The sequence below is a fragment of the Panthera onca genome, assembly GCF_046562875.1.
Source record: "Panthera onca isolate mPanOnc1 chromosome E1 unlocalized genomic scaffold, mPanOnc1 haplotype 2 h2.Chr16_ul_4, whole genome shotgun sequence".
Classification (NCBI taxonomy): Eukaryota; Metazoa; Chordata; class Mammalia; order Carnivora; family Felidae; genus Panthera; species Panthera onca.
The window spans coordinates 1,074,042-1,098,421 of record NW_027675818.1 but is presented as its reverse complement, the minus strand read 5'-3'; positions in this window follow the sequence as shown (position 1 = coordinate 1,098,421).

Genomic DNA, 24,380 nt, shown 5'->3' with positions numbered 1-24,380 from the left:
ATTTATATTGAAATATATAGAGAGTGATGTCATCAAGACGGTGACATAAGTTTTTCCTGACTTCAGTCCCCCTCACAAAAAGACCATCTTGCAAGTATCCACAGACAAGACACCATTGTGAAAATCCCAGGATATGGTTGTGAGGCTGATGAATCTCCCTGAACCACAGAGACTGAGAAGGACCACATTAGAAGGGTAAGACAATCAGCTATGCTCTGGCTGCACTGCCCCTCTCCCAGGCTAGTATAGTGCTGCACTGAGAGGGCTTCCCAGAGCTATGGTTTCTCTGGTGGGAAAAAGAGAGCCCAAGGTAGACATCCAGCTCCTCCAGAGTTGGGGGTTGCTTCCTGGAAGGCCCACTTGGGTCCTGTCCCATAGGTATTGGGGGGGGAGGTATCCGTGGGTCTTAACCATTTGAGATCAGAATGAGATGGAGAAGGGAAACATTAACCAGCACTTGGATCTTGGCAGATTGTTTCTCCTAGCAGCAGTGCCTGAGTAGATATCTGACACAGTGGTTTTGCCCATCTGCAGAGCCAAGATGGTGGTCCCTCTGGCCAGGGAACCATTCTGCTTGAGTTGGGTCCCCAGCCAATAAGCCTTTCTGGCCTTGGAGCCTCTTCTATCACCCCATCCAGATGAGGAAGCAAATTCATGGCTCCTGCCTATTGCTGAGTATAGATAGTCCTCTGTCCTGCCTGACCAGAAAACCTATTGAGAGCATCCCAGAGACTGTGTAGATTACCCTACAGCCCCTCTTACAGCAGTGCCTGAGTGAAGAGCCCACTCATTGGCTCTGCCTCTCTGCAGAACTGAGCTAGTGGCACTATCTGGCCAGGGATATTGATGGATACTCCTGCCTGACTCAGGTACCCAGCCAATAAGCCTTATCAGCAAAGGAGCCTATGATACAGAGACTGGGCTGGGAAGGAAATTCAAAGCCCTGACCAGGGATGAATATAGCTTCCAGCCTTATCTGACCAAGAAGCCTAACCAGAACACCTGGGAAGTTGCATAGTCCATCCTACAGATCTGGTTATAATGGTGCCTGAGCAGAGACCCCAAAACTGACAACCTAGAAGAAATGGATAAATTATTCCCAGAAACATACAACCTACTGAGATTGAATCATGAAGAAACAGAAAATCTGAAGAGACCAAAAACAAGTAAGGATATTGAGTCAATAATCAAAATCTTCTTCCCCAAAAGTCCAGGACAAATGGTTTTATTGCTGAATTTTTACCATTTAATGAAGAATTAATACCAATCCTTCTCAAATTCTTCCCAAAAAATTTAAGAGAAGGGAACACTGCCAAACTCATTTACAAGGTAGCATTTACCCTGATACCAAAGCCAGACAAAGATACTACAAAAAAATTAAAACTATAGGCCAATGTCCCTGACGAATATAAATGCAAAAATTCTCAACAAAATTCTAGCAAACAAATTCAATAGCACATTAAAAGGATAATATAGCATGATTAAGTGGGATTCATGCCTAGGATGCAAAGGTATTTCAACATGTGCAAATCAATAAATGTGACATACTGCATTAATAGAATGAAAGATAAAAATCACATGATCATCTCAATTGATGCAGAAAAAGCATATGACAAAATTCAACATCCATTCGTGATAAAAGCTGTCACTAATTTAGGTATAGAAGGAAAGAATCTCAACATAATAAAGGCCATGTATGACAATACTCAATACTTAACATCATACTCTAACAGTGAAAGGTTGAAAGCTTTTCCTCTATAATCAGAAATAAGACAAGTGCTCACTCTTACCACTCCTATTCAGTATAGTACTAGAAGTGTTAGCTAGAACAATTAGGCAAGAAAAGAAATAAAAGTCACCAGAATCAGAAAGAAAGAAAGAAAGAAAGAAAGAAAGAAAGAAAGAAAGAAAGAAAGAAGTAAAAGTGTGTCTATTTGCAGATGACATTATTTTAAGTATAGAAAATCCTAAAGACTCAACCAAAAAAAAAAAATAACAACTTGTTAAATTTAATGAATGAATTCAGTAAAGATGCAGGATACAAAATCAACATACAAAAATCAATGGTGTTTCTATATACTAACAATGAATTATCAGAAAAAGAAATGAAGAAAATAATCTCACTTACAACAGCATCACAAACTATAAAGTACTTAGGAGTAAATTTGGAAGAGACACAAATAGAAAGATATCCTGTGTTCATAGATTAGAAGAATTATTAACATTAAAATGTCCACACTAAGGCAATGCCATCTATAGATTCAATGTAATTCTTAAGATTCCAATGGCATTTTTTACACATACATAAAACATAATCCTAAAATTCATTTGGAACCACAAAAGCTAAACCAATCCTCAAAAGAAGGGTAAAGCTGGAGGATCACAATTTTTTACCTCAAACCATATTATAAAGCTATAGTAATCAAAACAGTATGGCACTGGCATAAAACCACACACTTGGACCAATGAAAGAGAATCAAGGGCTTAGATACAAACTCATACATATATGGCCAACTTCTATTTGACACAGAAGCCAACAATATTCAAGCAAGCCTAGAATACTCAATGGAGAAAAGAGTGTCTTCATTAAATGGTGTTAGGAAAATTGGATATTTATATGACAAAGAGTGAGATTAGACCACTGTCTTAAACTGTTCACAAAAATCAACTCAAAATGAATTAAAGAATTAAATGTAAGGCCTGAAATCATACATAAAATTCCCAAGGGAAACGGAGAAAAAAGCTCTTTGATGTTGCTCTTGGGAATGATTTTTTGGATGTGACTCCTATAAAGCACAAGCAACAACATAAAAAATAAACAAATAAGTAGGGCTACATCAAACTGAAAAGCTTCTCTGCATGGCAAAATAACCATAAGAGACCCTTAAATACAGAGAACAAACTGAGGTTGATGAGGTTTGGAGGGGAGGTAAATGGGTGACAGGCACTGAGGAGGGCACTTTTCAGGATGAGCACTAGGTGTCATATGTAAGAGATGAATCTCTGGGTTCTACTCTTGAAGCTAAGACTACACTGTATGTTAACTAACTTGAGAATAATAATAATAAAAAAAGAATCAACAAAATGAAAAGACAGCCTATGTAATGGAAGAAAATATTTACAAACCATATATCTTATAAGAGGTTCATATCCAAACTATATAAGGAACTCATATACCTCAATAACAAAGAAACCAAATAACACAATTTAAAAATGGGTGAAATATCTGAGAAGACATTTTTCCAAAGAAGATATTCAAATGGCCAACAGGTCCATTAAAAGGTGGCTCATCCTCACTAATCATCAGGGAAATGTAAATCAAAACCACAATGAGGTATCACCCCACACCTGTTAGAATGGCTATCATCAAAAAGACAAGAGATAGAAAGTACTGGTAAGGATGTGGGGGAAAGGGAAGCCTCGTGCACTGCTAGTGAAAGTGTAAATTGGTGCAGTCAACGTGAAGAGTATGAAGGTTCCTCAAAAAATTAAAAATGGAACTACATATGATCCAGAAATTATGACTTGGGTATATATCTAAAGTAAACAAAATCACTGTCTTGAAGAGATAACTGCATCTTCACATCCATTATAGCATAATTTATAATAGCAAAGACATGGAAAAAACCTAAGCATCCATTGATGGAGGAATACATAAAGCAAATGTGGGGTATATATACAATGGGATATGAGGGTATATATGGGGCATATATACAATGGGAATGAGTTTTGGAAGCATGTGGGTGTTTAGGAATTTGTCCATTTCTTCCAGGTTGTCCAGTTTGTTGGCATATAATTTTTCATAGTATTCCCTGATAATTGCTTGTATCTCTGAGGGATTGGTTGTAATCATTCCATTTTCATTCATGATTTTATCTATTTGGGTCATCTCCCTTTTCTTTTTGAGAAGCCTGGTAGAGGTTTATCGATTTTGTTTATTTTTTCAAAAAACCAACTCTTGGTTTCGTTGATCTGCTCTACAGTTTTTTTAGATTCTATATTGTTTATTTCTGCTCTGATCTTTATGATTTCTCTTCTTCTGCTGGGTTTAGGCTGCCTTTGCTGTTCTGCTTCTATTTCCTTTAGGTGTGCTGTTAGATTTTGTATTTGGGATTTTTCTTGTTTCTTGAGATAGGCCTGGATTGCAATGTATTTTCCTCTCAGGACTGCCTTCGCTGCATCCCAAAGCGTTTGGATTGTTGTATTTTCATTTTCGTTTGTTTCCATATATTTTTTAATTTCTTCTCTAATTGCCTGGTTGACCCATGCAATCTTTAGTAGGGTGTTCTTTAACCTCCATGCTTTTGGAGGTTTTCCAGACTTTTTCCTGTGGCTGATTTCAAGCTTCATAGCATTGTGGTCTGAAAGTATGCATGGTATGATTTCAATTCTTGTATACTTATGAAGGGCTGTTTTGTGACCCAGTATGTGATCTATCTTGGAGAATGTTCCATGTGCACTCGAGAAGAAAGTATATTCTGTTGCTTTGGGATGCAGAGTTCTAAATATATCTGTCAAGTCCATCTGATCCAATGTGTCATTCAGGACCCTTGTTTCTTTATTGACTGTGTGTCTAGATGATCTATCCATTTCTGTAAGTGGAGTGTTAAAGTCCCCTGCAATTACCACATTCTTATCAATAAGGTTGCTTATGTTTGTGAGTAATTGTTTTATATATTTGGGGGCTCCTGTATGCGGCGCATAGACATTTATAATTGTTAGCTCTTCCTGATGGATAGACCCTGTAATTATTATATCATGCCCTTCTTCATCTCTTGTTACAGCCTTTAATTTACAGTCTAGTTTGTCTGATATAAGTATGGCTACTCCAGCTTTCTTTTGACTTCCAGTAGCATGATAAATAGTTCTCCATCCCCTCACTCTCAATCTGAAGGTGTCCTCAGGTCTAAAATGAGTCTCTTGTAGACAGCAAATAGATGGGTCTTGTTTTTTTTATCCATTCTGATACCCTATGTCTTTTGGTTGGCACATTTAGTCCATTTACATTCAGTGTTATTATAGAAAGATACAGGTTTAGAGTCATTGTGATGTCTGTAGGTTTCATGCTTGTAGCGATGTCTCTGGTACTTTGTCTCACAGGATCCCCCTTAGGATCTCTTGTAGGGCTGGTTTAGTGGTGACAAATTCCTTCAGTTTTTGTTTGTTTGGGAAGACCTTTATCTCTCCTTCTATTCTAAATGACAGACTTGCTGGATAAAGGATTCTCGGCTGCATATTTTTTTCTGTTCATCACATTGAAGATCTCCTGCCATTCCTTTCTGGCCTGCCAAGTTTCAGAAGAGAGATCGATCATGAGTCTTATAGGTCTCCCTCTATATGTTAGAGCATGTTTATCCCTCGCTGCTTTCAGAATTTTCTCTTTATCCTTGTATTTTGCCAGTTTCACTATGATATGTCGTGCAGAAGATCGATTCAAGTTACGTCTGAAGGGAGTTCTCTGTGCCTCTTGGATTTCTATGCCTTTTTCCTTCCCCAGATCAGGGAAGTTCTCAGCTATGATTTCTTCAAGTACACCTTCAGCACCTTTCCCTCTCTCTTCCTCCTCTGGAATACCAATTATGTGTAGATTATTTCTCTTTAGTGCATCACTTAGTTCTCTAATTTTCCCCTCATATTCCTGGATTTTTTTTTATCTTTTTCTCAGTTTCTTCTTTTTCCATAATTTTATCTTCTAGTTCACCTATTCTCTCCTCTGCCTCTTCAGTCTGAAGCGTGGTCATTTCCATTTTATTTTGCAGCTCATTTATCGCATTTTTTAGCTCCTCCTGACTATTCCTTAGTCCCTTGATCTCTGTAGCAATAGATTCTCTGCTGTCCTCTATAGTGTTTTCAAGCCCAGCGATTAATTTTATGACTATTATTGTAAATTCACTTTCTGTTATATTGTTTAAATCCTTTTTGATCAGTTCGTTAGCTGTTGTTATTTCCTGGGGATACTTTTGAGGGGAATTCTTCCATTTGGTCATTTTGGATAGTTCCTAGAGTGGTGCGGAACTGCAGGGCACTTCCCCTGTGCTGTCTTGAATAACTCGCGTTGGCAGGCGGGCCGCAGTCAGACCTGATGTCTGCCCCCAGCCCACCGCTGGGGCCACAGTCAGACTGGTGTGTGCCTTCTCTTTCGCTCTCCTAGGGGCAGGATTCACTGTGGGGTGGCGTGGCCCGTCTGGGCTACTTGCACACTGCCTGGCTTGTGGTGCTGGGGATCTGGCGTATTAGCTGGGGTAGATAGGCAAGGTGCATGGGGGCGGGAGGGGCAGGCTTAGCTCGCTTCTCCTTCTGTGATCCGCTTTGGGAGGGGCCCTGCGGCAGCTGGAGGGAGTCAGGTGCGCCGCCGGAGGTGTGGGTCCGCAGAAGCACAGCGTTGGGTGTTTGCGTGGTGCAAGCAAGTTCCCTGGCAGGAACTGGTTCCCTTTGGGATTTTGGCTGGGGGGTGGGCGAGGGAGATGGCGCTGGCGAGTGCCTTTCTTCCCCGCCAAACTGAGCTCTGTCGTCCTGGGGCTCAGCAACTCTCCCTCCCATTGTCCTCCAGCCCTCCCATTCTCCGAGCAGAGCTGTTAGCTTATAACCTTCCAGATGTCACGTCCCGCTTGCTGTCGGAACACACTCCGTCCAGCCCTTCTGCTTCTGCCAGCCAGACTCGGGGGGCTCCGCGTGGCCGGCGGGCTGCCCCTCCGCCCCGACTCCCTCCCGCCAGTCCGTAGCACGCACCGCCTCTCCGCCCTTCCTACCCTCTTCTGTGGGCCTCTCGTCTGCGCTTGGCTTCGGAGACTCCGTTCTGCTAGTCTTCTGGCAGTTTTCTGGGTTATTTAGGCAGGTGTAGGTGGAATCTAAGTGATCAGCAGGACGCGGTGAGCCCAGCATCCTCCTACACCGCCATCTTCCCCTCCGTCCTAACTCTATTATTCACTGATTTAATACAGAATATTTTTCCCCAACATAGAAGAGGTGTCATATATTAATGTCAAATTTAAAAAAAAAGAATTTGCTACCAAGACACAGAATTGAAATTATTTACTCTTATTTATTATTTTGAAAGAGAAAGAGAGACAGAGAGAGAGAGAGAGAATGAGTGAGGGAGGGGCAGAGATAAAGAGAGGGACAGAAATCCCAAGCAGGCTCCATGTTTTCAGGGCAGAGCCCCATGTGGTGCTTGATCTCATGAACCTCAGACCATGACCCGAGGCAAAATCAAAAGTCGTCTGCTTAACCAACTGAGCCACCCAGGCACCCCAGAATTTAAATTTTATTACTAACATGCAGAGATTTAAAAGTCTAACTCTAAGAAATTAGATAAAAAACGATCTATTAAATGAAGGATAAAATGGTAGAATAAGCAAAGAAATAAAAGTCTTTGAAATATAATTTTGAGTATATTCTTAGATTTATATTAACTTCTCACCTGTAAGAGTTTTCACTCCATCCATCAATTTATCAAGATCAACCTTCCCATTATCTATAAAAAAAAAGGTAAAGATAAAAATAATAAAATGATGCAGACTCAGAAAAACAGAGTATGAAAACCTTATATTGTGAAAGTCCACTTCTCTTCGTTGTGCTCTATGTCAATCCTCAACTTATAAATCCAGTTCTTCAGAAATCCTGTGATAGAAGACGTGCCCTATTCCCTGTCAGACATGAGCCAACTATCGTCCATTGGCCAAATCCAGCCCACTGCCACGTATCTTTTTATTTTTTCACCACCTATTTTTATATGGCCCATGAGCTAAGAATCATTTTTACATTTTCAAATGATTGTAAAACCCAAAAGGATATTATTTGTGACACATAAAACTTACACAAATTTAAAATTTTAGTGTCCATAAATAAAATTTTATTGGAACACAGCCACACTGATTTGTTTACACATTGTTTACAGCTGCTTTTGTACTACACCAACATAATGGAGAAGTATGACATCATCCACAAAGCCTGAAGTATTTATTATTTGCCCTTTATAGAAACATTGCTGACCCTGCCCTAGAAGATAGAGTCCACTCAGAGGCAATTTATACTCCTGAATTGTTTAGATTCACCCTACTTTATAAACCTGGAAGAAACTATTATTGATGTTGGCCATGTTCTATGACCCTCCTCAATTATGGTATATCCATAAATCCTACCTATCATTGTATAATAAAAGGAAAAATGAAGTAATCTTTCATATATTCCCAATATAATTTTTTAAAAAAGTCTTTTCAATTACTATGATAATCATGGAATGGCTAGTGACATATGACTGGTGTATTTTTGAAGCAATTGTTAAAAAACTTCATTCATCTCATTATAGGCAAATTTCCCTTTTTTTTTTTTTTCTTATTTTCCACTACTTTTATTTACTTAGTCATCATACATTAGTTACTGACAAGTGGTCAAGAAGTTCCTAAGAAGAGGTATGGTATTTAACAGGATCACAAAGATTGCCACTGAAACTGCTAGGTTGGCTCGTCACATTTCCACAGATTTTGATGGTAATGAGACAATGAGCCCAAATGGATTAAGATAGTTTATTACTTATACCCAAGAAGTAAGATCAGCATGGTGTTGGATCTCTGACACTTTAGTCCCAGAGTACAACACGGAACCAGCTGGACAGTGGACTGGTGGGACATACGATGAGTTGTTCTGCTGCTGGGGAGCTCACTCAAATGGTACGCAGCAAGTTTTATAGACTTATACAGAAATCTGCAGCTGTATCCTAAGGGAGAGAGGCGGAAAGTTGTGTTCAACTGAAACTAGGGAGATGAATGAGAAATGACCTGTGACTGTCTCCTGTAGATAGGGAAACAGATGGAGACACTGCTTGGTGGCAGCTCTTCACAAGGCTGTCTACTTCTCCTTATTCCAGGAGGAAGTGTGACGCTTTCAAGAAAGACTTTGGTAAGATTGTGGTCAAGATATATTTATGTGGCCTAGGTGGAGATGTGCAAAGTTGTTAGAGAAGAACCATTTCCCTCAAATTACATATCTAATATTTGAAATATGCTAGGTCTTAAGGGTACAAAGATAATTAAAGTACACTTTCTACTTTCAAGGACTTCAGAGTTTAGAAAAACTGGTATGCTGAGTAAATAAAATTCAGAGATAGTGTACTTTTATGGAAGACTCTGATCAAATTGCCTGAAATTTTCCCATATACACCACATAGTAATTTTCCTTTTCCATAAATAACAAGTTAAATTAGGAGATTATTATCTATTATTGTTGAGTCAAGTATTTTATTTATTTATATATATATTTTAATAGAATTTACTATCAAATTGGCTTACATACAACACTCAATACTCATCCCAACAAGTGCCCTCCTCAATGCCCATCACCCTCTTTCCCCTCTCCCCCACCCTCCATCAACCCTCAGTTTGTTCTCTGTATTTAAGTATCTGTTGTGGTTTGCCTCCCTCCCTCTCTGTTTTTAACTATTTCTTTTTTTTCCCCTTCCCATCTCCCATGGTCTTCTGTTAAGTTTCTCAAGATCCACATGAGTAAAAACATGTATCTGTCTTTCTCTGACTTACTTATTTCACTTAGCATAATACCTTCTGGTTCCATCCACGTTGCTGCAAATGGCATAATTTTATTCTTTCTCATTGCCAAGTAGTATTCCATTGTATATATAAACCATATTTGCTCTATCCATTCATCAGTTGATGGACATTTTGGCTCTTTCCATAATTTGGCTATTGTTGAAAGTGCTGCTATAAATATTGGGGTACATGAGCCCCTATGCATCAGCACTCCTGTATCCCTTGGGTAAATTCCTAGCAGTGCTATTGCTGGGTCAGAGGATAGTTCTATTTTTAGTTTTCTGAGGAACCTCCACACTGTTTTCCAGAGCGGCTCTACCAGTTTGCATTCCCACCAACAGTGCAAGAGGGTTCCCATTTCTTCACATCCTGGCCAGCATCTATAATCACCTGATTTGTTCATTTTAGCCACTCTGACCACTCTGATCACTTGGTGTGACGTGGTATCTCAGCGTGAGTGTGGCTTTGATTTGTATTTCCCTGATGATGAGTGATATTGAGCATCGTTTCATGTGTCCATTGGCCATCTGGATGTCTTCTTTGGAAAAGTGTCTATTCATGTCTTCTGCCCATTTCTTCACTGGATTATTTGTTTTTCAGGTGTGGAGTTTGCAAGTTCTTTATAGATTTTGGATACTAGCCCTTTATCCGATGTGTCATTTGCAAATATCTTCTCCCGTTCCGTTCCATCGGTTGCCTTTTAGTTTTGTTGATTGTTTCCTTTGTAGTGCAGAAGCTTTTTAACTTGATGAGGTCCCAATAGTTCATTTTTGCTTTTAATTTCCTTGCCTTTGGAGAGGTGTCGAGCAAGAAATTGCTGTGGCTGAGGTCAAAGAGGTTGTTGCCTTTAAGCAAAGTATTTTAAATATACATATGTCCTATTGTAAAAGATAGATTACAAACTGTAAGAAGAATATGAAAATCATCTAGGCCTGGAAATCGGCTAACTTGCTTTTTTTTCCTTATAATTTAGAATATTTATTTTATATCATTGAATGATGTTTAGAGTTAAACCGATTTTTAAAATATCACTCTTATGCAGGGGCGCCTGGGTGGCTCAGTTGGTTGAGCATCTGACTTCGGCTCAGGTCATGATCTCGCAGTCTGTGAGGTCAAGCCCCCCACCTCGGGCTCTATGCTGACAGCTCAGAGCCTGGAGCCTGCTTCAGATTCTGTGTCTCCCTCTCTCTCTGCCCCTTCCCTCCTTGTAGTCTCTCTCTCTCTCTCTCAAAAATAAATAAGAAACATTAAAAAAAATTAAAAATTAAAAAAAATTAAAATGTCATGCTTATGTAAACATAAAAATATGCGAGATAAACTTGCAATTACTATAATTTCATATTTAGAATCTAATTCTTTTAAATTGCCATTCAGCTCTTCAACTCAGAATCACTGGTGTCTGCTTTTGTCTCCAAAATATTGTCCAGTGTGCTATCAACAGCACTGGTGACACAGCATTTCTTAGATGAGGGCTCCACTAGAGTTTTTTATTTAAAGCTAACAAGAAATTAAAAATGTTTTTTGAGAGTAGTTGACACATAAGGCTACATTGGTTTTAGGTGTACAACGCAGTCATCTGATAGGTTTTTACACGTGATGCCATAGCACCACAGGTCTAGCTACCATCTGTCACCATACAACACTATTACAATACAATTGACTATATTCCTTATACAGTGTCTTTTATTGCATGACTTATTCATTCCATTACTGGAAGCCTGCATCTCCTACTCCTCTGCATCCATTTTGCTAATACTCACATCCCCACCCCTCCGGCAATCAGTTTGTTCTCTGTATTTACAGGTCTGATTGTTTTTTTGTTCGTTTATTGACTTTTTTTTTAGATTCTACGTGTGAGTGAATTGATATATTTGTCTTTCTCTGACTTACTTCACTTAGCATAATACCCTCTAGGTCCATCCGTGTTGTCCCAAATGGCAAGATTTCATCTTTCTTGATGAATATGGCTGAGTAATATTCCAGTGTGTGTGTCTTCTTTGTCCATTCATCTATTGATAGGCACTTAGGATGCTTCCATATTGTGGCTATTATAAATAATGCTGCAATAAACATAGAGTGCATCTATCTTTTTGAATCAGTATTTTTGTTTACTTTGGGTAAATACTCAGTAGTGGAATTATTGGATTATATGGTATTTCTAGTTTTAATTTCTTGAGGAACCTCCATACTGTTTTCCATAGTAGCTGTACCAATTTACATTCCCATCAGTAGTGCACAAGAGTTCTTTTCCTCTACATCCTCACCAACAATTGTTATCCTCACCAACACTTATTATTCTCATTGTTTTGACTTTAGCCAGTCTGACAGGTCTGAGTTGATATCTCATTGTGGTTTTTATTTGCACTTCTCTGATAGTGATACTGAGCATCTTTTCATGTGTCTTTTGGCCATCTGTATGACTTCTTTGGAAAAGTATCTATTCAGATCCTATGCTCATTTTAAAAATCAGATTTTTTTTTTTGGTGTTGAGTTGTATAAGTTCTTCATATATTTTGGATATTAACCCCTTATTGGATATATCATTTGCAAATATTTTCTGCCATTCAGTAGGTTGCCTTTTTGTTTTGTTGATAGTTTCCACCACTGTGCAAAAAAGGCTTTTATTTTGAGGTAGTCCCAATAGTTTACTTTTGCTTTTGTTTCCCTTGTGTTAGAAGACATATCTAGAAAAATGTTGCTACAGCTGATATCAAAGAAATTACTGCTTGTGTTCTCTTCTAGGACTTTTATGGTTTCAGGTCTCACATTTAGGTTTTTAATACATTTTGAATTTATTTTTGTGTGTGGTATTAAAGAGTGGTCCAGTTTCATTATTTTATATGTAGCTGTCTAGTTTTCCGGACAAATGGTCCAACAATACCATTTGTTGAAGAAACTGTCTATTCTCTATTGTATATTCTTGCCTCTTTTGTCATAGATTAATTGACCATGTCATCACGGGTTTATTTCTGGGCTCTCTATTCTGTTCCTTTGATCCATGTGTCTATTTTTATGCCAGCATCATACTGTTTTGATTAGTATGGCTTTGAAGTAGATCTTGAAATATGGAATTGTGATATCTCCAACTTTGTTTTTCTTTCTCAAGATTACTTTGGCTATTTGGGGTCTTTTGCAGTTCCAAACAAATTTTAGGATTATTTTTTCTAGTTTTGTAGAACGCGCTTTTGGTAAATTGCACTGAATTGTAGGTTGCTTTGGATAGTATGGACATTTTAACAATATTTGTTCTTCCAATCCCTAAGCATGGAATATCTTTCTATTTGTTTGTTGTGTCATCTTCAAATTCTTTCACCAATGTGTTATAGTTTTCAGAGCACAGATTTTTTTCCCTCTTTGGTTAAGTTTATTCCCATTTCATTCTTTTTGGTGCAATTAAAGTTAACAAGAAATTTTGACAAGTTGATGTCTGATGTCCATCCTCATTGCTTTGAACTTTATTTTACCTTTGTGAGGGATTTGGCAGTTTCTTTTGCCTTCACTTACACTGTATGGTGTATCATAGGCAATTCTTTTGTGTATGCATCATTAACAACAGGTAGTATAGATTTTCTACTTGTGGGTTTCTTTCTTTCTTAGGTCCAAAAAGCATTTTGTTGTAGCTTTGCAATAAAATTTTGAAAAACAGAATTGTGGTCTTTCCTCCAATGGTGAGATGTTTTCTTCACTAATCATAAATTTATACTTTGCCACTGTTTCCATGCTTTTCCTGTAGACACAACTTTCCCTTCAATTCTTAATGACAGCGCAATTTTTTTGGAGAAGTTTTTAAACAGCAATTAAACTCCACACATGGGGTACCAACAATACACAACTTAAAGTGGTAACGTGCCACAGTGACAGGCTAAAACCAAATTCACAAATGCAGACTCAATGACAAGAATGTAATAACTCTACTATGTGATTGGTAACAATTATAAGATGCATCCTGATTCACATGCTAAAATGTGAAAGTATTATTTACATATATATATTTTTTAATTTTTTTTTAATTTTAAAGAATATATATTTTTTAAATAATGAAATATGAGGCTGATTCTGATTCTGCCATGGCCGTATCAGCTCTCTACAATCTATTTTTCCTGATGATTAGACTAAAAGTCTAAAGAAAACACAAAAAGCAACAACACTAGACTGTAGAAGAGAACCAAAACTTGCAGAAGTGACTGGCAAGGGGAGTGAGCCTTCTGTTTTTGTTTTCTCTTTTCCCTAATGTCTTTGTCCTGAGGGTGGGGCCCCAATCACAGAACTGCGAGGCAGAGCAGGAAGCTAAGATTGATAAAAACTCCATCTCTTTGACCAGGGAAACCTGGAAAAGAGGCCCCTTCAGGTTGGAAAATATGGCGTAATTCCAGAGAGGAGAGAACAATGGAGAAAGGGATCCCCTAATTCTGTGTATGAATCTGTAAAAGTCTTGGGCTCACTTTTGAGTTGTGCATGCATGAGACAGATACAAAGAAAGCATTCTTGCAACGGCTTTGAGAACTGAATTAAGATTTAAACCAGGGCCCAAGTCTCAGACTAACCCAAGTGGCACATGCAGACAGACCCACAGCAGTAAAACAAAGCTTTGTAGAATGAACTGAGACTGGAACCATCCAGAGAAATGGGAGATGGAATTTGTGTTCTGAATCTCAGAGTTGATTACCTGCTAAAACAAAACCCACCAGCATTGTTCAATGAATTTTAAAAGGACCCAGAGTCTACACAACAAAATAGTTGACAAAGTTGAGGATACAATTCAGAATTATTTAACATACAAAAAGTTAGGAAAATGAGATCAATTATCAAGTGAAAAGGCAATCAACACATGCCAATCCTTGGATGACTCAAGTGTTAGAATTATCAAAAAAAAAAAAAAAAAAAAAAAGGCTCTAAAACAAATATTTTGGTCACAGAATCCCTTTACGCTGTTAGAAGTTTTTGGAGACTCCAAAGAGCGTCTGATTGTCTTGTATGCTAAATCGTAAAACAAGTGTTAACAAAATTCAAAGGACTGAAATCATGCAAAGTATGCTCGCTGACCACAACAGAGTTAAATTAGAAATGAACAACCAAAGGAAATCCGAGAAATTCAAATATTTTGAAATCAAACAACACATTTCAAAGTAATCCATGAGTCAAAGAAGAAATTACAAGAGAAATTAGAATGTATTTTTATCTGAATAAAAATTAAATACATGAGACACAGTGAAGGTGGCGCTTAAAGTAAAATTTATAGCCTTAAATAACTATGTTAGAGAAGAAGAGAGATCTCAAATCCATAATTAAGTCTTTATCTTCATCTAGGGAAGTAAGAGCAAGCCAAACCAAAGACAAGCAGAAGGAAGAAAATAATGAAGATTAGAGTGGATATGAGAACAATGACAGAGAAACTCAATGCAACCAAACATTTAGTCTTCGAAAACATCATCAAAATTGACTAGCCAAGAAAAAAAGAGAGAGGACACAGATGACTAAAATTAGTAATGAAAGAAAGGATTAACCTATTGAACTTAACAGTAATTTAAAGGCTAAAGAGGGAATACTGTGAACAACTTTATGCCAGAAATTAAACAACTTACATGAAATAGATTCCAAAATGGACACAAGCTGCCAAAATGGAATAAAAAAGAAACAGAAAATCTGAATAGTGTTGTAACACACAAGAAAATTAAGCATTGGAAATTTTCTCAGAGAGAAGGGACTATGTCCAGATGGCTTCTTTGGTAAATTATTACAAATAATTAAAGAAATAATATCAGTCCTACATAAATTATTTCAGAAAACAGAAGTGGGAAAAAACACCAATTCATTCTATGAGGCTAGTGCTACCTTAATATGAAAGCTAGACAAAGACATCACAAGACAAACTCCAGTGGTGATGCCTTGTAATGATACTGGGAAGGAATGAGTTTTAGTAGAAAAATCAAGAGCTCAGACTAAGACAAGTTAAGTTACAAGTTATTTGAGCTATCCAAGTGGAGATTGCAAATAGGTAGTAAATAAGCCAAATAGAGATCCAAGGAGTGTTTTAGGTTAGGAATATCTATCAGTGATTCATTACCATACAGATAGAATTCAGAGCTCAAAAAGTAGGTAAGATCACTTAGAGAACCCATCAGAGCCTTGAGTTATTTCAACGTTTTGAAAGAAGGTACAGAAAAGTAGAAGAGGGGAAGATAAGATGGGGAGAAAAAAACCCCAACTAGTTTCATAGAAATGGATCATTCTGCCCACTGTGTGTAGAGTGGATTTAAAAGTAACAAAATTATAGGCAGAGAGAGAGAGAGTTATCTAGCAGTCTAAGAAGAGATAAAAAGAAATAGAAATAAGGGTAGTGATACAGGGCTAAAGAGTAGGAATGGATTTTAAAAATATTTAGGAGTTTAAATAGGCAGCAGCAAGTAATTAAGTGGACAGAGATTTCTGGCAGGGTCAGTGAAGGAGAAAAAAGGATGATCAGTTTAAAAAGATATGGAATATATTAGATTACGAATTTTATCCTTGAACAGCTATTTGGGGTGGACTAAATAGAAATGTCTCAGAAGATTTAGAATAAAATAGTTTGAAGACTGGGGAGAAGACTGGAAAGAATATAACTGATGGTTCAAACAGATGGTTAAAAGTAGGGGTTCATAAAATCACTCAGGGAGAACACATAAAGCAAAAAAGCAAATGGTTCAGATTGGAAGAACTAAGAAATGAAGCGTTAGCAAGCGTATGATCACTTTTAAATTTAATCCGTAGAAGTTTTATTCTACATTCTGACTATTCCTCAGATAAACATTCTGGCTTCTCTGGTTTCTATATGAAAACATGTTGATAACTTTACATTTTAAAAATGAGGCAGGATTTCTTTTTACTTTAGAATGGGTTCTACTCTAAGATACATTTCCTTTCAGCATCAAATAATCCTAATTTCAAAAATTCTCATATGCACATTCACAGGCAAAGCTCTGCAGAAACACAGAGTAATAACCACAGTGCTTACCGTTAACTGGTAGGTTATCTGTTAGACTTTGAAGCTCCTCTCCTGTGAGCACGATTCCCATGTTTTCTAGAACAGTATTGACCTTACTTCTTTCAACCTTCCCTCCTTAGGAAAGAGACACAAAGAATGACAAAAAATATTAAAATATGAAAGAACATTAAATACTAGAAATCTATCAGTGCTCTGTTACTATTATATTGAAAATGTTTTTACTATTAATATGAAAAAACTAGGAATAAGGAAAAATAGAATCCTTTTCAGTACTATTAATATTGCTTTGAAACATGAGTACCAAACTCTATTTTAACATTGTGTTAAAGAGCCTTAAGCTTTACCTTGATGAAACTATGGACAAGAAATAATTTATGAAGGGATTTTGCAACTTAAGCTAAAGACAACTAATTGAATTTGCAGTAGAGAAGGATTTTGAAAAAAAAACTCTCAGTTGCCAAAAAACTTGTACTGCTTTCCACTGGAACCTGACAATTACTTTATGCCTGGTTTATCCATACTGTGAAACAGTTTATGAACACCGAGTTTTTGGTGAATATTTTAAGATAGAAAACTATTTGTATTAGTTAAAAAGAATAGATAATTATCTTGTAAACTACCTAGCATGGTAGTTTACAGAGGGCTTTAGTTAAAATGTTAAAAATTTAGTTAAAAATGTTCTGAAGCTGAAGCAGGAGCTGAGGCTCAGAGTGCATGGAAAGGAAAATTTATTATTAAAATTGTAAAACAGGAGGCCTAGAGACTAGAAAAACTAGATAGGTAGGGAAAGAGAACTACAGGGAGGCCGACAAGTATCTGGCTATCATTGTCTCATTGTTAAGGTGACGATTTAGTTGATAAAGACACATAGCAAGATGCTATCAAATGGGCAGCATGGTGGACAACTTCCACATTAAATTAAAAAATAATCCTGCTCCCACTCTTCTGGAGGGCCTAGGAGTGCGAAGAGGCACTCTTCTTTTGACAGGTGACTCCTCTCAATAGGTACCAAGTGGCAGAGCTTTTAAGTCATTTCTTCATTCTCTTTATGTTCTTCTCTTCTTTTGGACTAAGCACTAGGAGGGAAAGCAAAACCAAAACAAATCCTAGGCACAAGTTGGTACCTTTGCCTACATTTTTTTTTTTTGTCTTAACTGAATCTCACACTAAAAACACATTCTTTTTAGGGGAATTATAATGAACATTAATTTATGGTTTGGATTCTATCAGGAAACAATGTCCAATATTTCTAACAATAGAAACTATTTTTATTTTCTTTGCTTAACTAATTTTCAGACTACCTACCATTCTCTTCATGTTTTGTTTTATCTACCTAGAATTCAATTTACACTTTCAAGATTAAGTTATGAAAAATACAAGAAAATGTGGGACCTACAAAGATTTAAAAAAACTCATCACAAAATACCTCTTTTAAAATAAAGAAACTACATTTAAAAATCAGTTCATAAAAGGATGGCTTGGGTAAAGCTCTAATGATATAAATTAAAATGTTAAATCTCAAACTGCTCATTAACTCACCTTTGAAAGACTTCAGACCATCCAACAATCTATTTTGATAGATCTTCCCAGAAGCTACAATGCAAATCACACTCTATGTCAGACAAAGCATTATATAGATGCTCAGAAACATAATACATATACTTCAGAATTTCAGGGAGGGTTTTCATTTACTGAGTAAATATGTTCTTATTCATCCTCTAATAACAACAAAAAAATGAGACGGGATACAATAGTGACAATTATGCCATTCTAAACCCCTGACAGAACACTTGACAGTCTCCCTATGCTGGTTTCTTTATCCTTTGATTTCTCTTGTCCAATTCTTCTAAAATTCTCTCCCCTAATCACATTCCTTCATTTTTTTTCTTATAGTTTTGTCATTGGCTAGAGGGCATGGCATGACAGCATTTATTTTGCCCCTGGTGGCCTGGGTTATATAGAGAGATAGAGATATATAGATTGATAGATATAACTTAAAATCTGCCTTTTCTAATTACTTTAAATATATATATATATTTTTAAATGCTAAAAGAGAAATAAAAAAAATTAAGTTTATATATTTAGAGAGAGAGAGAGTGAGTGGGAGATGGGCGGAGAGAGCTAGGGAGAAAGAGAGAAAGAATCTCAAGCAGGCTCCATGCTGCCAGCACAGAGCCTGGAGCAGGGCTCAGTCTCACGAACTGTGAGATCATGACCTGAGCCAAAATCGAGAGTTGGACGCTCAACCGACTGAGCCACCCAGGCGCCCCTAAAAGAGAACTTTTAAAACTTCTCCCATGGTATCATAAAGCTAAGTATTCTAGAAAGCTACTAAAGTATCTTTATGGCTCACCATCAACTGGAAGCTTCTTTAGCAGCCTCTTTTGTTCTTTATCTGTTAGCTCAATACCCATGTTCCTCACAAAATCTGATAGATGTTGCACATTAATGTTTTTTCCTTTGAAAATATGAAACGTGATCATTCAAGAATTTTATAGAATTATTTCAAGTAATAATTTAATACTGTTAAGCATGTTTCTTCCTAACTTGAGGAAGTTCAAAGATATAATAAGATATATACATCCATACAGAATTGAGAAGGGTCATATATCAAATTTGCTTAAAAATACTGAAAAGTATGATTTCTTAATCTGACAAGAAGTCAAAGTCGAAGAGAATAGATTTTACCTAAATAACTGTCTGATTAATGAAATATCAACATCAATTCATTTATACATCTTACCAGAGAATACTATATATTTAAATTTTTTTTTCTGAAATATGTTATTTGCTCTTGATACTGACAACAAATAAGCTTTTTTAAATGAATATAATCTATTGTCAAATTGGCTTACATACAACACCCAGTGCTCATCCCAACAAGTGCCCTCCTCAATGCCCATCACCCATTTTCCCCTCTCCCCCACCCCTCCATCCACCCTTAGTTTGCTCTCTGTATTTAAGAGGCTCTTGTGGTTTGCCTCCCTCTCTCTCTGTTTGTAACTATTTTCTTCCCTTCCCTCCCTCCATCATCTTCTGTTCAATTTCTCAAGATCCACATATGAGTGAAAACATATGATATCTGTCCTCCTCTGACTTATTTCACTCAGCATAATTCTTTCCAGTTCCAAGAATGGGAAAAAAAAGCTTTATTTTGCTGTTGCTTGATATACTCTGACTTGGGAATCTATTAATAATGTTGAAGTGAGTATTATTAGTATAAAAACTCCAGAAAGTTCAGAAGTTATTAGTAAATTATAGGCTTTTAATTACTATATATAAAGGTAAACTGGGGGACATTAGGAGCAAATGTTTCATTAGAAAAGGTTGAAAGCTACAATTTACAAACCAGCAATAGAATGGTAAAAAATATGATTTAAAACTATACTACTATATAAAGTCTGCAGATCTTGGTTTTATATAACTTCCCACTGACCTGTAAAAGCGTTTAATCCACTACACAACTTTTTCATTGTAGCTCTCCCATATACTGTAAGAAGAAATGCAAATAATAAGAAGAGACAGTGAAACACACAAGTAATAGGAGAGGAAAATATTCCAGCAACACTTCCGTACTAACAATATTCTCTACTTTTACCCTCTTCTTGAGAATGAGTGTAAAGAAGTTGAATATGAAAAATATAACGTCAACAGTACAACTATGACTTAATCCTTCTATAAAAAATCAAACCTACAATAGTCAAGGGATAAGATTCAAAAGCCATTTGCTGTCCAGGGTCTACTTTTTAGCTCTAAGACTTTGAAGAACTTTCTTATTTCTATCAGGCCATGACAACGGGTTTATGTTTGGTACATGCTATTCAAAAATGTTTAAACTTGGGTTTCAGCAGTGATTTTCTCAGGTAATGTGTTCTCATTCAATATTCCCTGATGTTTTAACAGACCCAGAAAGATTTATTTCCTCCATTTGGATTACAAGATAAATTATTAAGCACTTTGAAGACAAATCCTTTATATTAGCAATTGGGGGGGGGGCAGTTATCACACTGATAGACTAACAGATTTTATTTCCAATTTAATATTTTTTTTGAAAATTTTATTTGGGTAATTGTAGATGCATATGAAGTTAGTAGAAAAAAATAGAGAGAGATGCCTTGTACATTTTTGCCCAGCTTCCCTTAATGATAAGACTTACAAAGCCATAGAATAATACCAAAAACAGAATACTGGCATTGAGACAATCCACCGATGTTATTTAGATTTCGTTAGTGTTACTTGTACTCATGTGTATGTCTCTGTATTATTAAATTCCAGACAATTTTATTACCTGTGTAGGTTCATGTATGCACTGCCACAGTCAAGATACTGAACAGTTCCAGTCCCACAAGGACCCTATTATAACCACATCCACCTCCTTCTGCCTCCACCAATCCCCTATCTCTAAATCCAGGCAAGCTCTAATCTGTCCTCCATTTCTAAAATTTTGTTATTTCAAAAATGATATGTAAAGATCTTACAGTATGTAAGCTCTGAGGTTGGCTTTTTTTAGCTCTGGATAATTATCTGGAAATTTGTCCAAGATGTTGCATGAATCAGATAGTGTACTTTTACTGATGAATAATAGTATTCCATAATATGTATGTACCACAAGTTTGTTTAGTCATTTACCTGTTGAAGGAGACTTGGGCTGATTCCAGTTTTTGGCTCTTACGTTCATGTACAGATTTTGTGCGAACATAAGTTTCAAATGTGTAATTGCTACGGTAGCTCTATGCTTAGTTTTGTAAGAAACTGGTACTTTTTCTATAGTGATTGTATCACTACATCCCCACTACCAAGTATGAGTGGTCCGGTTTCTCTAGCATCCTCATCAACATTTGGTGTTGTCATTATTTTTTATTTTAGCTATTCTGATAGGTATGCAGTGATATCTCACTGCAGTTTCAAATTGCACTTCCTTAATACCTAATGACGTCAAGCATCTCTTCATGTGTTTATCTGATACCTGTATATCCTCTTTGGTGCAATGTATTTTCATTCATATAGTTTCATATATTTTCCCCATCTTCTTATTGGTTTGTCTGTATTTTATATTGCTGAGGTTTTCTCAAATCAAAAAAAAAAAACCCCTTTTAATGTTTATTTATTTTTGAGAGAGAGAGAGAAAGACAGAGCACGAGAGGGGGAGGGGCAGAGAGAGAGGAAGACACAGAATCTGAAGCAGGCTCCGGGCTCTGAGCTGTCAGCATAGAGCCCAAGACGAGGCTCAGCCAAAGTCAGACGCTCAACTGACTGAACCACCAGATGCCCCTATATTGCTGAGTTTTGCCATAGATGCTGCTTCTTTGTCAGATGTATCATTTGCAAATATTTTCTCCCAGACTGTAGGTTGTCTTCCACCATCTCCACACAGCTTTCCAGAGTGAAAGCTTTTAATTTTAATGAAGTACAATTTATCAATTTTTTCCTTTTGTGAATCATGCTTTTCGCATAATATGTTTCTAAATCAATGTATTCTTACTAGGCAGCATAAGCATAAATTACATAACTCAAATGTTACCAATAAGAATACAGTGAAAAATATATCTCCTTTATAAACATCTCCATTGTCAGAATTCTCTTCCTTCTAAGGAACAAACATTGACATTTTTTGTGTATCTTTTTTAGAGATATTCTATGCATATGTTTGTATATAAGAATAGAGCTGACTGGTTCTTTTGATGGCTCCATATATTAAATTGACTAGATGTTCTGTAATTATGGAATCAATTTTAAAATGCATCAAAATGGGTATAAATTGCTTTTCCTTGCATTTTCAGATACCATTGTTTTAAGAGAATATATCTTGTTTGTTCCAATATTCTCTTCCCCTCTGTATCAAGTCTGTCTTATGGGAGGATTATATTTCTGTTCCCAATGATACCATGCAATTTGCTTTGTCAAATGAAATATTTGAGTCTCTTCTGAGTAGAAACTTTAAGAACTATCACATGGCTCCATCATCTCTCTTTTTCCTGTTACAAAAGTGACACTGTCCAGACAGGGACTGTTCTTGCATCCTATGCCCTATAGTAGAGAACAGATGGACAGCCAACCTATGGGCAGTATCTAATATTGAGTGTCATGCAAAAAAACTCTGTTGCCACTGAGATTTGGGGGTTGTTTGTTGCTACTGCGGCATAGCTAGCTGATAATAGGAACTGGAACCACAGGGCGCCTGGGTGGCTCAGTCGGTTGAGCGTCTGACTCTTGGTTTCAGCTCAGGTCATGATCTCACAGTTCATGAGTTCGAGCACAATGCTGGGCTCTGCACTGACACTGAGGAGCCTCCTTGGGTTTCTCTGTCTCTCTCTCTCTCCCTCTTACTCTGCCCCTCCCCTGCTTAGGCCATCTCTGTCTCTCTCAAAATAAAGAAACTTAAAAAAAAGGAACTGGAACCACAAGTGTGTTGCTGTCTTAGCAACAACAAAAGTAGTAGCAAAAACACCAAAACTATGTGGCATTGGCTCTGGTCCTGGAAGTGTTTGGTGAAGAAATTGTTACTGGAGCCTGGAATGAACCCATGCCTTGCAATGGTGTTGGTGAGTTTATCAATTTCAACAACTTAGAAGGCAGATAATGTACTGAATATGCTTGTACTTTAAAAGAAGAAGCTGGGTGGGGCGCCTGAGTAACTCAGTCATGTAAGCCTCCAATTCTTGGTTTTGGCTCAGGTCATGATCGCACAGTTTGTGGGTTCGAGCCCCACATCGGGCTCCATGCTGAAGCCTGCTTGGGATTCTCTCTTTCTCTCCCCCTCTCTGCATCCCTCCTCCACTCCCTCTCTCTCTTTCTCTCAAAAATAAATAAATAAACTTTAAAAAAAAGAAGAAGAAGCTAGGAAATACAGTGTTACTAGAGTATCTGGTTGATATTGGCAGCAACGGACAAGTTACTACAAAAAGAAATGAACCCAGAAAACAACTGGCTGGCTAGCAAGCAAGGATAAAGGAGAACAGAGAGAATCCAGAGAGTCTGGGTGTGACATGGCACAAAAAATGAACTAGTTCTCATCTTCTACAAATCGAAGATAACACCTGGAATTTCTTTTAGTGACCAAGGGCATTCAAAACTAAGGCTTCTGGCAAAGACAATATGAAGAGTGTGATCATCATTCCTTTTGTTGAAACCTCTGATTTGATTAACATGGTGCCTAGTAAATCCTCCAAATTTGAAAAAATAATTCAGGAACAAGCATCTTAGGTTGTGCTTCTCCTCAGGGTAGTCTGATAAAACTCAAGGGGTCTACAATTAAATCTAATGAGAAGCACATCTCAAAAAGAATTGTAGATGTAACTACTGGCACATTAAGCAAGTCGTAATCAATCAGATAAAAAGTCAACCCTATTTTAGTGTAAAACTTAAACTAAAAGGTACTCTGTTCATGACTTAAAGTGGGGTTCCTGCCCTCTACAAATAGGAAGTACACTAAGAAAGTTGCCCCAGCCCCCAAGAAGGGGTTATTCTTCAATGCCTTCTTCAGATGTGAGAAGAAGAATAATGGAAAAGGGTAGAACTTCTTCAATCCCATAACCAAGATCCATAGAGAACAATGAGCTGGGAATCTAATCATCATGGTAAGATTTTTCCCAAAGAACTTAAAAATATTTTCAATGCTCACCATCAGTGGGCAGGTTGCATTTGAGATCCTTAATTTCATCTTCTGTGAGTTTCCATCCCATGGTTTTCAAAACTGAATCAAGTTTATTGGCATTAACAATCCCTCCTTAGAAAAGCAAAATGGTCAAGAAATAGCCAAAGGAAAGAAAAATACAGTTTCTATATTTAAATAACCTATGGGCCCACATGGCTGTAGTGTAGGTGGAAATATAAAGGGTGTCCCCTGTCAGAAATAT